General features: G+C 33.2%; 1 protein-coding gene across 11 annotated transcripts in view; it reads left to right on the top strand.

The window, feature by feature from the left end:
* The window catches only part of ST18 (ST18 C2H2C-type zinc finger transcription factor), a 349,790-nt gene that overhangs the window by 167,927 nt on the left and 169,363 nt on the right, over positions 1 to 12,500 (top strand). For 3 of the 11 annotated variants that reach the window (XM_056823907.1, XM_007487136.3, XM_007487131.3), the window contains exon 1: positions 3,369 to 3,948. The exons of the other annotated variants lie outside the window; for them this stretch is intronic. The gene's annotated coding sequence lies outside the window, so the exon portion shown is untranslated. Of the gene's footprint in view, positions 1 to 3,368; positions 3,949 to 12,500 lie in introns of those variants that run through there. 11 annotated transcript variants of the gene reach the window in all.

The raw sequence follows: 12,500 nt of genomic DNA, 5'->3' as shown, positions 1-12,500 counted from the left end.
TAGCTATGTTCTATATTTCTTTTGTCTTTTACAGAACTGTTAGTTTAGGTTCTTGCTTTCCTTCTAAGGGAAATAATTAAGCTGTCCCATGCAAAGTAAAATATATTTTCATTTCAAAGATAGAAGTATTGTTGGGAAGTATTCTTCATATAAGCTTTAAAAAACAATCTTTTTATTTATATTTTTAAAAGAAATTCTTTTTTCTTCAGAAAATGAACTTTATCAACTGTCACTTCCCATCATGCTTGGCTCTATTGTGTGACTATTTTTATTTACTGGATTAAAAGTGAAAAATGTTCAAGAAATCTCAGTTTTCATTATGTTCATTGCCTTTTAGCTATGGAAAAAAAAACACAAGGAAGAAATTAGCTACAGAGTAAGGACTTTCTAAAATTAAACTCTGTCTTCTAACTTTGTAGTGTGGGAGTATTTTGTTTTACTTGTAAACATAGTCAGCATATTGTGGTACTTTTATGTCTGTAATCTAAGATTACCAGTCTTATTTTTTCTTCTCCTGCTAAATATTCAATTACTCAATGGTGATTATTATGTGGCCTTCTTGGCTTACTACATTATTATATTACTATAGATTTCTTATGCCAAATTAGCGGAAATCACTGTTGAACATAAAAGTGAATCACCCTTTTTAGTCGTATTTGTTCTATAGGGGCAAGGTCATTTTAAGTTTATGAATTTTTATATTTTAAAAATAGATATTCTGTAGCTTAGAAGGCAGAAGGTGGCTGTACATTTCAAAGAATGTTTAAACTTTTTATGAGGGACTAATTCAGTTATATTAAAAAGAATCAACTGAAGTCCTATACTATCTCAATCAGAAACATCCTTTTTAAAAAATTTAGCATAAGCAACATGTTTGGAAAACAAAATAAAAGTAGCCAACCAGTAAAAGAAACAAGGAGCTGTCCATGGTAGCACTCATAAAGTTAACTTTATCTAAATGATTGCTTACAAACCACTCTTCTCTCTACTTTTTCTTGTCCTTTACAAAAGTACAAGAGTATTTTCTATTAGGGGAATCTAGTGTGTGAAAAAGTTACTTGCATTTAATGCTGTGGCTTTTATCATTAAAAACCAACTGAAGAAAAGGACAAAACTTCATGCATTTATAACCATGACATGTTCTTTGTTGTGATTTAAACATCTTTAGTTCTTGCATTAAATAACTACTTAAACTATTAGAAAAGCATATGTACTCGACTTATAATTAATCTCTGACTGCAATGTAAATGGTTTCTATGGTAGTAAGGCAATGTAAACAAACACACAAAAAGAACCTTGCATTACTTGATTGCTCTTGAAATGAAATCTTGTCCTTATATGACCCAGAGTGTGTGATATAAGAACCCAAAAGATCATAATTGTTTGATATGAAATGTGAAAAGAATAGTTAAATTGAAAGTTTAACATCATGAAAATCAAAATCCCAAGCGGTATATAAACATTAAAAGAAACTTTGGACTGCTAATCCTAGGAAATGAGTTTTATGGATTGAATTCAACAAGGCTTCAGAAATGGTTCCATCTGCTGCCTAGCAGCTGGTGAAAGGATAAATTTAATTCATTAATTCATTTGGAAAAAGGGATCCAAGTAGTAAAGACTTCATTGCTCATAATGCACATAGGTGAAAAGCAAAACTGCAATGTGGGCCAATTGATCATCTTTGATAATGAGCAACATTGTCTTCCCGTTTTTAGTAAAAGTCTTAATGACTGAATCAATAGCAGGCTGATTTTATGGCAGTACCCAATCATTTCATTGATCATAAAAACTCAGAGAAAGTTAAAGGAGTACACAATTTTCAATCTGAAGAATCACGAGGATTGGGACTTATGCTTTTGTCTCTGTGTGAATGCTTGTGTGTATCTGTGTGTTTGTGTGTGTATGTGTATGTGTGTGTAGACAGACATTACACAAGTGTTTCTCTGTGTGAAAATGGATATGTGCCCTGAAATATTTCAATTACATTACTGATTTTGAAAAAAAAATACCTTGATGCATGTCCCCTTCTAATGATAGTTATCATTGTCAATAAAGCTTGAAACAGGAAAAAAATGTATTTAAGATTTTAAGATCAAATTAATTCAAAACTCAGAGGTTAAGCTTCTTGTTTTTTGTCCTTTCATCTTTTTTATTGTGTTTTTTTTTTTTACTTTCAGCTTCATTCTCTACTTCCTTCTTCACAGCCTATATTGATATGTAGAATGATAGGAAGTTGTATAGAAATAGTTTCTCTATAATCTCCTCCCCCTAACTCCTCTATCCTGTTAATCTCTGTGACATAAGGCCATGGGGTCTGTAAAAGAGATTTAATTGGCTGGCTGGGTAGTTCAGATAGTTCAGTACTTCTCAGCATTTTTTTTAATGTCGCAGACTCCTAAATATAAAGTTACCTGAAGTGTTTGAATTTCAAAAAACATGATGGCATTTTTAAAAGAGTTGATAGCAGCTGCATAAAATCAGAAGTTGAGATTGTGGGCTAATTCTCACACATTTAGCATCTTAGTAAAGTTAAGAATAACTCCTAAATGCATAGTCTCATCTTTTCTGAAGAGGTGTTTTCTGGATACCTACTTATTAGTATGTGATAAAGATAAGAATTTCTGTTTGAAAGAAAAGTAGTGGCCAGTTGACATTTCCATGTTTCTTCTTCAGATGATGATTTCATGAATGATATTTTGGCTCTCTTTTCTCTGTAGCCCATAGCTCACTGTGGTGGGTTTGTTGGATTTACTATAAAGGTTCTGTTCACACCCTGTGGGTTGGGTTAAGAATTAGGATTTATGCATTTACTTCTACTGTTGCATTGTTTATACAGCTTTGGTTTAGTTTTGATCCTTTTTTTTTTTGCCTTTGAGGCTCTTCCACAGTGTCAGCTGCTGACTGATAGTAGGAGAACGGCCTCGTGGTGTGAATGAAAGGGACCTAGCGGTTGGTAAACAGAGATAAGGAATAAATAGAGCACAGGCAAAAGGAGATAGTTCTGTGGGAGCCCAGATTGCCGCCAGTCTGTTCAAGTGAGATGCAGAGCCTGTCCTTTTCCCAGATTAAATTAGTGTGCGAAATCTCCAGTGACCTCCTCCCCTTCTCCCCATACTCTTTAGCCAAGCTGAACAGCCTCTGCTGTAAAGTATTCATTTTATCCAGGGACAAGCTGGACAATAGAACTATCCCTGATACTTATGGACAGCTGTCGTCATTCATAGTCCTTTCAGCATTTCATTTTTCATAGGAGTTAAAAGGGTTTTTACCTTGTAACTGAAGAGAGAGCAGAAATGCAAGTATGCCAGTTCTGAGACTGCTTGGGGGGTAGAGACAGCTGTTGGGGGGGGGAGTAGAGGACTGCTAAAGGGACAGTTCTTTTTGTTAATGTTTTATATTGGGACTATGAATAAATTGAAGAAAAATAAAATTTTAAATAGAATTCACCTCTCCCCCCCCTTGGGATTTTTAAAGTTCCCCAAAATTAAGGTCACCAGTACAAATCTAATGAGTATATCTATGCTTCCATTGCCCTTGTTTTTGCTCAAATATACTCCTATTTTATTACCTGAAAATAACTACCAGTAAATATTAAGCCCTTGTGAGATACCTCTGTGGTCCCATATTTTTTTAGTGATTTACTGCAAATATATTCAGCATTTGACTGATTAAATAGACCTTCTGCAACCTTGAGGGTCACTGTGTAGAGTATGTACATAGAAAATGCATCAGCCCATTGTACCCTGGCAGCTAATGAGATTGGTCGTTAAGTAAATGACACAAAGCCTACAAAAAAAGCTTAGCAGCTCACTAGAGTATCACAGAGTGTCCCTGCACACCACACAACGACACAAACACTGGACTAACCTAGCCCACCCCTGCTTTATTCTACATCACTGCTTCCCTGATGTCAGCGTGAGAGGCAGAACAAAGGCTAAGAGGCGCACGGTAAGTCAGTCTGACAATTATGCCCTAGGGAGAAAGTAGAACAAATCTTAGCCTAACCATGGGGTTGAAAGTCCGTTTCTAGACAAGTAGGTCATAATGAAGGGGTTTTTCTGTCACTTCAGGAAACACTGTTTCTGTTGTCAGTGTTAATATTTTGGTGGTGGCTGTCTTTTTTTTTCCATCTCAATAAAAGTTTTTGAATTGCAAAAGTAAAGTGGACCCAAATTGTGAGTGAACTTGATTTCGAGAGTTAGACTGCTGCTGGAGAAATGATGCTTTGTCTTATTCACTACCATCCAAATGTTCGTTCAGGTCTGATAAACTTTTTAAGGTATGGAGAAACTTTTATTTTAGTTAGTTCTCTGTTGAGAGGTAACAATCGTGGGAAATTGGTGTACCAGTAAATCTTATTTTGTGCCACTAACAAATCGCTTTGTCTTCTAAATAATGTTCCTTAAATTACCTTTCCTGGGATGATTGTTTATTTGGACAGAATGGATTTTAGAAAGAAAACAGGGAACATGGCACACAGATAATATAGATTATGCATTCCTTTCCATATTTTTATTTTTTCTGAAATTTGAAATCATAGAACCTGCTATGAACCTGTGATGTTGAACACCCAGAGTGCCAGTGACGATTTGCTTATTGTATATGAAAACAAAATCTTGATGACACTTCTTCAGCAGTATTTGCTTACTAGTGTGCCCCTTGAAAAATGCATTTGACTATAATGTCTTAGGATACTTTTCCTGAAATATGGCAGCAGGAAGTTGCCAGAAAGTCTTGTTTGCCTTGCTGAAATATTCTCTGTATGCTTTAGACATGTGTGTTCAGGGCATCTACGGTTCAAGATAGGATTATATTATTATAGGATATTCAGGTGAATTAAATATTCTATTCTCAAGCCTGTCAAATAAGTAGGTTATGGGTAAACTCTTTCTCCACTTAAAAAAAAAATCACAGTTCAGTTTATAAAGTTGCGGTGTTATAAAATGTATACTTTCATATTACCAGGGTCACACATTTCTAAAGAGACTTCCACTGAATGTTAGGAAGACATATCATAATCATCTGTTCTGTGAATTAAAATTATTTATGTTATATTTAAATCAGATAACACAATCACTTGCCCATAATCAGTTTTATTTCTGGAAGAATGTAGCTAAACATTATGACACAGAATATAGGAGATTGCCTATAGGAGATTGTACGTACAATTGATCATATGTTTATTCATACATTCAGCTACCCACAAGTTCCCTGGATTACTTTCTTGTTGTGTAGGACTTTTTGTTCTTGTGAAAGCTTTCTTCTAGCATTTCTTTTATCCACTTAGTACTTTTAAAATATTCTATTTCAGAGACTATCATTCCAACTATAGTTTTTATACTTTGTAGTTCTTACAGCTTAAACAATTTTGTGAAGTGTGGGTTGATAACAATGTGCTAATAATATCTGGAGGAAGGGGAATTTACTTTTATTTTACCAAGTGTTTCTGTAATATGTCATCTCACCAACATGTTATACAAATGATGATGAAAAACAACCTGTCACAAAAAGGAGCTTTAATTGCTATCCAAAAACAACAGCTTTAAAAAGCAATACAAGAAGTTAACTATCTCCCAGGTTATCTCATAGAACTCCATGTTTTTAGGGAATCTGGTTCTTTGGAATTGTTTTCTATAGCTGATGGGCTTTCATCATTTTAATAGAGCAATAAATGTCCTGAAAATATACCATCTTTTCAGAAGACCATGGGTCTCTTAGCATATTCCTTCTATTATGGGTAACCAATTGGGAAAAGTCTGTCAGCCACGTCACAATGCATAAAATCAAGAGAATCTTAGACTTACTCTTTTTTATGGCAATGACATTTTAATCATTCACTAAAAAGGATGTATGAGGTTTTCTATATTTCAGCAAAGGCAAGAAAGCAGCAGGCAGATGAGCAAATTGGGTACTTCCAAGTTTGTTTTCATCAGTTATTGTCATATGTATGTCAAAGTTCATTCTTTAACTAAGCTACATATGCAAGAGTCATCCATCCTGCTGTACATTCATTCCTTTCATTATCATAATGCTGGTATGAAATTTTAGTTCTACTAAGATAAATTTTCATGCTTGAACATTAATTCAGATTTATTCATTCAACAAATAATTATTCGATGACCATTGAGAGCAAAGTAAACTGTTAGTTGTTTTGAAGGATACAAAGATATAAAAGACATGGCCCTTTCTTCAAGAAGCCAACATTCTAGCAAAGTGGGGGACAACAACAACAATGACAATAACATATGTATTTATACTTTACCAAGTGATTACCTCCAATTAACCTTGCAACACAAATAGTGCAAGTCTTATTGCCCCTTAAAAAACTAAGACTGAGAAGTTAAATATTGTGACTTCACAAGGTGCAGCTAGGTGGCTCTGTGTACAGAGAGCCAGGTGTGAAAACAGGAGGTTTTAGGTTCAAATTGCCTCAGACACTTCCTAGCTGTGTGACCTTGGGCAAGTCACTTAACCCCAACTGCCAAGCCCTTACCACTCTTCTGCCTTGGAACTGATACTTAATATCATTTCTAACAGGTAAGGGTAATGTTTCTAAAATTTCTAACAGGGTGAGGCTAATGTTTTTAAAAAATGGAAATAACTTGCCCATCATTATATAAATACTAAATGATTGAGCTCAAACTAGAATCCATTTCTTCTGACCTAAAGATTAGTGTTCCTTCAACTATACTGTTTTGACTCTCAAAAACATGTAAGCAACTAATGCAAGCAAGTGTGGAGCAAATGATAGAAGAGTGGTTCAAACTGTGTGCTATGGGAAACGTCCTTTTCCACAACTTTTGAAAGTAGAAACAAGCAATTTACAAATTAGTATAGTAATTCCATTATTTCATTCTAGCCACTTCTGAACTCTTGAGACTGCAATATTTTCCTGATCACACCCCCATATTTTGAAATTTGCTTGACTCTTCATACCAACTCTAAGGTTGCTTATATGAAGAATATCAAATGTAAAATGAATGCAAATGAAGTGACAGGTTATGATTATATACAAATAGATGGTTTCCATTTTAATGGTAACCCAATCACATTTTGAAATTGATGTCTTAATGTTTTACAACTCAAACCTTTTTATAAGTTAAAATGGTTCTTCCAACTAATTCTAAAATAAAGCTTTTTAAGGCTGTATTCTTTATAATTTGGTTCATTTAATTATGGCAAGACACTTGCTACACTAAAATTATGGACTTGGCCTTTCTGTAATTTTTAAAGTACTTCAAATCATAATTAAAAGTGCACCTTTTGGATTTAGTTCCTAAGTTATTAGCCTCAATTTTCTGCCTGTTTTAAAATAATACTTTTTAATGAATGTGAAATTTTCCAACAAGGAGCAATTATCATTGGAAAGCACTTTTGATTACCCAAGAAACTAGCTGGAACTCTTTCCTAAAGTTTGTTGGCTAGTGACTATCTTTAGAGCTGAAATTCCATCCAGTGAACTTAAATAGGCAATTCAAATGTCTTTAGGAGAACTGGATTGTAAAAGAATCAAACATTGCATGTCATAACCAGTAAGTTTGCCATTTTTTTGTTATACGTTTAGTAAGATTTTGATCTTAAGAATATTTATTGTAATGGTGATTGGATTCCCTCTTGTGACTTGTTAAGGGAATGTCGTAATTCATAGGAGCTTTCCACATTCATATATTTTCCTTTTTAGGTGAACTACATGTTCTAAACTGGCTCACAAAAATGACAAAAGCTTCTCAACTAATTTTCCAACAACTATGCCAGCTACTTATATATTATTAAGCGGCATTATCCAAGACAGATTAATAGGTCTCTGTTCCCATTGGTCAAGAAATTTGCTTTTAAAGTTATTGATTTATAAAACATGAATGCCAAAGTACTTGATGATTATTGATCAAAAGTATATCTTCTTCATACATGCCTAATGTATATCTAAATTTGTCTTTTTTACTGTATTTAACTATATATAATATAAAATATTTGGTAGAAAAGGGCAGATAGACACTAAGAATGTTTTTTACAGAAATCTATTCCTAGAAATTCTGGTTTAGTACTTATCATGGTGCTGGGATATTGTAGGTGCTTAACAAATGTTTATTGGTTATTAAATATTGACTCAAATATTCAGACATTTGACACAAAAATGAAGTACACATTAAAATTTACTCACAAAAAAAGATATTCTTAGACTCTTTTGTGGTATATTCTTTCCAATTCTCCTCCTGTTAACCCCAGAAAACCTACCTGTCGCTCTGCTGCTTCAGTTTGTCTCTCAGTTTTGCATTTATGTTTATTCCTCCATCATGGAGTAAGATCAGACAGGTAGTCTTAAAATTGAATTTATTAATTTATTTCAGTATATGTCAAAAATAAAGTTGATTACTTAGTGAATGAATATATGTTGCATCAGATTGAACAGGAGTATGAGATGCACACTATCCCTGGGAACTTAACAGTCACCCTACTTCTGTCATATTGTCCCAGTTTAAAGTAATAGATTAATCTTTTTTAACAAAAATATAGATTAAACAGAATGGGTCACCCAGAATGGGAAACATTGACATTGCTAAAATTCTAATTTGGAATAGAATATCATGAACTAGGAAGAACCAACCTACTATTGCTTATTTCTTTTCTTTAACATTCCGAAGTGTAATGATGATTTTTGAAATACGATTTTACAGTGTTACTCTTCCAAAAATGAAACTTTTAGGAAAGGTAACTTAATATTTTATTAGTTATTTTTTATTATAATTATTATAATTAAAATATTAGTTATATTTAACTTAAGTTTGAGGGCTGGAGTAATGAGTATCTCACTAAAAAGCTCAGAAAAGATTTACAAATGTTAATATAAACAAGGGGCAAAAAATTAGAAAGTATCCAATCAAACACATCTAGAGCCCTTAAGGTTCTCTATGTGAAAGAGAGCAGTGTCTATCAAAAGGGTTAAAGAAAATGCATTCTGTTGCATCTGCTTACTAAATCCCTTACTTTAGTAGAAATTCAAATTTTGTAAAGATTATTCGTTTTATTGATGCATATAATTATAATCACAAGCCATCTGCTGATTTGGCAGGCATGGTTAAAATTCTCTAACTCTCATAACCTTTCAAGTACAGTGCCCTTGGGACTCTATTTCACTTTTATATTTTGGAAAACATGTAGGGACAAACAAGAGAGGTCATCTGCCGAATGTCAGACCTGAAAAAATGAAAGAATAGAGATCATGTTTGTTGTTGTTGTTGTTGTTAATGGTAGAGGAAGTTTTTTTTTTTTAATTTTTGTTTTTGACTTCATGAAGGATTATCCTGGTTTCCATGATGTATTTGGGGAATTTGATTTTTTTTTTCCTAGGGATTAAAGCTCTGTCATTTTACTCCTGGGATGTGAGTTCCAAGCCTAAAAAAGAGAAACAACCAAAAAACTCAAAACAAATATTGCTTATGTTGATTGTCCCAGGTAAATTAAACATGTTTGCCTTTGGCCCTTTTTTTAACCAACTGCTTATTTCACATTTTTATTCCACTGAAAATTTACATTTCAGTTTATTACCTACTAACATTACTCTTCCAATGCAACATATTTTCTAGATTTTATGTTGTACCTTTTAGTTTAAAGGTCAAAAATCATCTCAAATCTTTTATCTAGGCCAGATTAGAAGAACCATATTTCCCTTACCAAATGACTTTCTAACATTTCTTATATTTTAGTACCTCTTTAGTACCTTGTTATATGATGATTCCATATTCAGGTACCATGGCTTCCAGATTCATTCCCACAAAAAAGAGGACCTTTGCCCAAGACTAGTTGTATGACAATACATATCATAGTATTAGATATAAATACAATGTAGATGAGCATCAAAAATATCATAGCTGTAATATAGATGAACAAAATAGGTTTATGCTCAAGAAGTGACTAAAAAGATATCACTAAGGACATGGATCATGGGAAGAGAAATGGGCTGGTTATGAGGTGAGAGTGAAAAGAACAGATGGACAGTCCAAGTGCTCCTCCGGTACTCACAAAAAGTAAAAAGATATAGAGCAATAGTTTTTAACATGGGGTATATGGATAGATTTTGGAGGATCCATGATATTGGATAAAGAAAATAGATCTTTATTTTCAATAGTATCTAAACGAAATTTAGTATTTCATCTAATTATGAATTTTAAAAATGTTATTCTGAGAAGGGACCCGCAAGCTTCCTCTGACTGCCACGAAAGTCCACTCCACAAAATAAAAAGGACAGAGAGGAAGGCCTCCATCACATTTTTTAGATCTGGACAGTCTATTGGAGATCTTACAAAAAATGCACAAGATGAGAAGACATCGATGGATTATAATCTTTACCAATAGAAGGAGTACACCAATTGATAACATCCCAGATACAGTGAAGAATGCACATACATAATATAAATGCACACAAGTTAATATATCATACATCTAGAAATATATTTCTTTATTGACAATAATATTTGGTATAAATAAATAAGACTTTATTCCAAGTTTGATATAGTTAAACTAATTTCATAAGGAAAAAGGTATGATTCAATCATCTTTTAAATTAAAAATAATAAGGTGTGTTTACCATTTTTCATCAGTTTCAAATATGATTTCTCTATATATGTTCACATACATACATACATAGAGTATATGTCAATCCATCTTAATATATTTTAGTTACAGACCCAAAACATGAAATTATCTTCCCCTAAAACCAACTGTTCTCTCAATTTCTTTTAATAGAAACATTCTCCCAGTTACTTTTCCTTAAAATTTTATTTCTATCTGATGCCCCTCTCCCAGAATATTTGAATCAGTTGCCATATCTTACACATTTAGCCTCCACAATATCTCTTATATCTATTTCCTGGTCCATCCACATTGCTACCACTCTAGTTTCAACCCTTAATTGCTGCCTTCTTAGACTATCTGGAAAACTTCTCTCCTCTTTACAGGTTTTCCTGCCTTTAGTTTTTTGCTTTTAAAAATTGTTTTACACATTGCTGACCAACTAATCTTGTTCATTTACAACTCTTATCCTAACATTTTCCCACTCAGAAACCTTCAGTGGCTTACCATCACCAAATATAGTATTCAAATTCCTCCAACACATAGTTCAACCTTACCAATCCAACTTTATTTCACAGTATTTCTCCATGGAGAACATAATAACAGCCAAGTCAAACTACTTGCTATTTCCTGAACCATCTTGTACTTTCTTTCCTTAATGCATTTTTGACACTGTTCTTTGTACCTGAAATGCAGTCTTCCCTACACTTCTACCAATGGCTATCTGTTGAAGCCAGTCCTATCATTCAAACTTTGGCTTGAATTTCTTCTGCTATATGAAGCTTTCCCTGATCCCCAGAGCTTGAAATGCTCTTTTCCTTCTGTATAAATTCTTATAATGTGTTATGCCTCTCTTATAGAATTCTGCTCAGTTATTTGTAGTCTTACCTGATCTTCTAGATTATAAACTCTTTGAGGATAAAGACCTGTCTTCTTTATATAGTTATTTCTCTTTCTACTTTGTATATAATGCTTATTGAAATGAATTTAAGTTCTATTAACATTCAATTTAGTCAAGTCGGTAATTCGATAAGTAGATATTTACTTTGATCCAATATTCTGCCAAATGTTGAGATTACAAAGAAAGAAAATATCCGCAATCCTTGCCATCAAGAAACTTGCATTTTATTGAGAAACAACATGCAAACAAGACATAAGTATGTATATAGGAGAAGGAAAGCAATTGAGAGAGGGAGACATTAACAGCTAAGAGGACCAGGAAAGGCCTCCTGAAATAGATCTGATTTTAGCTTAGTTTTTAAGGAAGTCAGGATAACTAAGAGAAAGAGGTGATGGGTTTTGTCATTCCTGACATGAAGGACAGCCAGAGCAAATACACAGCAAGTGGAGATGGAGTGTTGTGTTCCTGGAACAGCAAGTAGGTCTGTGTTACTAGATCATAGAGTGGAACAAAATAAAGTATGAGATAACTGTGAAGGTAGGAAGGGACCAGGTTATAAAGAGCTTTGAATGGCAAATAAAGGAGTTTATATTTGCTCTTCACGATAACAGGAAGTCACTGGAGCTCAGCTGGGTTATATGGTCTTCTCTATACTTTTGAAAAATTACTTTGGCAGCTAAATTATTCAAGAAAAAATAATAATCATTATCCCTACAATTTAGGAATCAAACGAATATTAGTGTAAATTATCTTTATCTAAATGTAAAAATATTTTAGTGCCTGGTTTTTTGTGTCAAGATCAGCAAACAATTATGAAATTGAAAGAAATTCCTTAGACCAAATTAAAAAACGTAAAATACTAGGAATAGTTTCTGCCTATTTGAGGTACTACATTAAAATTACAACTTAAATATTGTTCTAGGAGGCATTACTCAAAGTTATTTTAAAATAATTCAATCTTCTGTTTTTCTTGATTTTCCAAACACTGCATTGAAAATAGAATATTATATGTGATAAATATTGCTGGTGT

The sequence above is a fragment of the Monodelphis domestica genome, chromosome 3, assembly GCF_027887165.1.
Source record: "Monodelphis domestica isolate mMonDom1 chromosome 3, mMonDom1.pri, whole genome shotgun sequence".
In the NCBI taxonomy this organism is placed as follows: domain Eukaryota; kingdom Metazoa; phylum Chordata; class Mammalia; order Didelphimorphia; family Didelphidae; genus Monodelphis; species Monodelphis domestica.
Note: the sequence above shows the minus strand (reverse complement) of the source record. Positions and strands in the feature narration are given on the sequence as shown.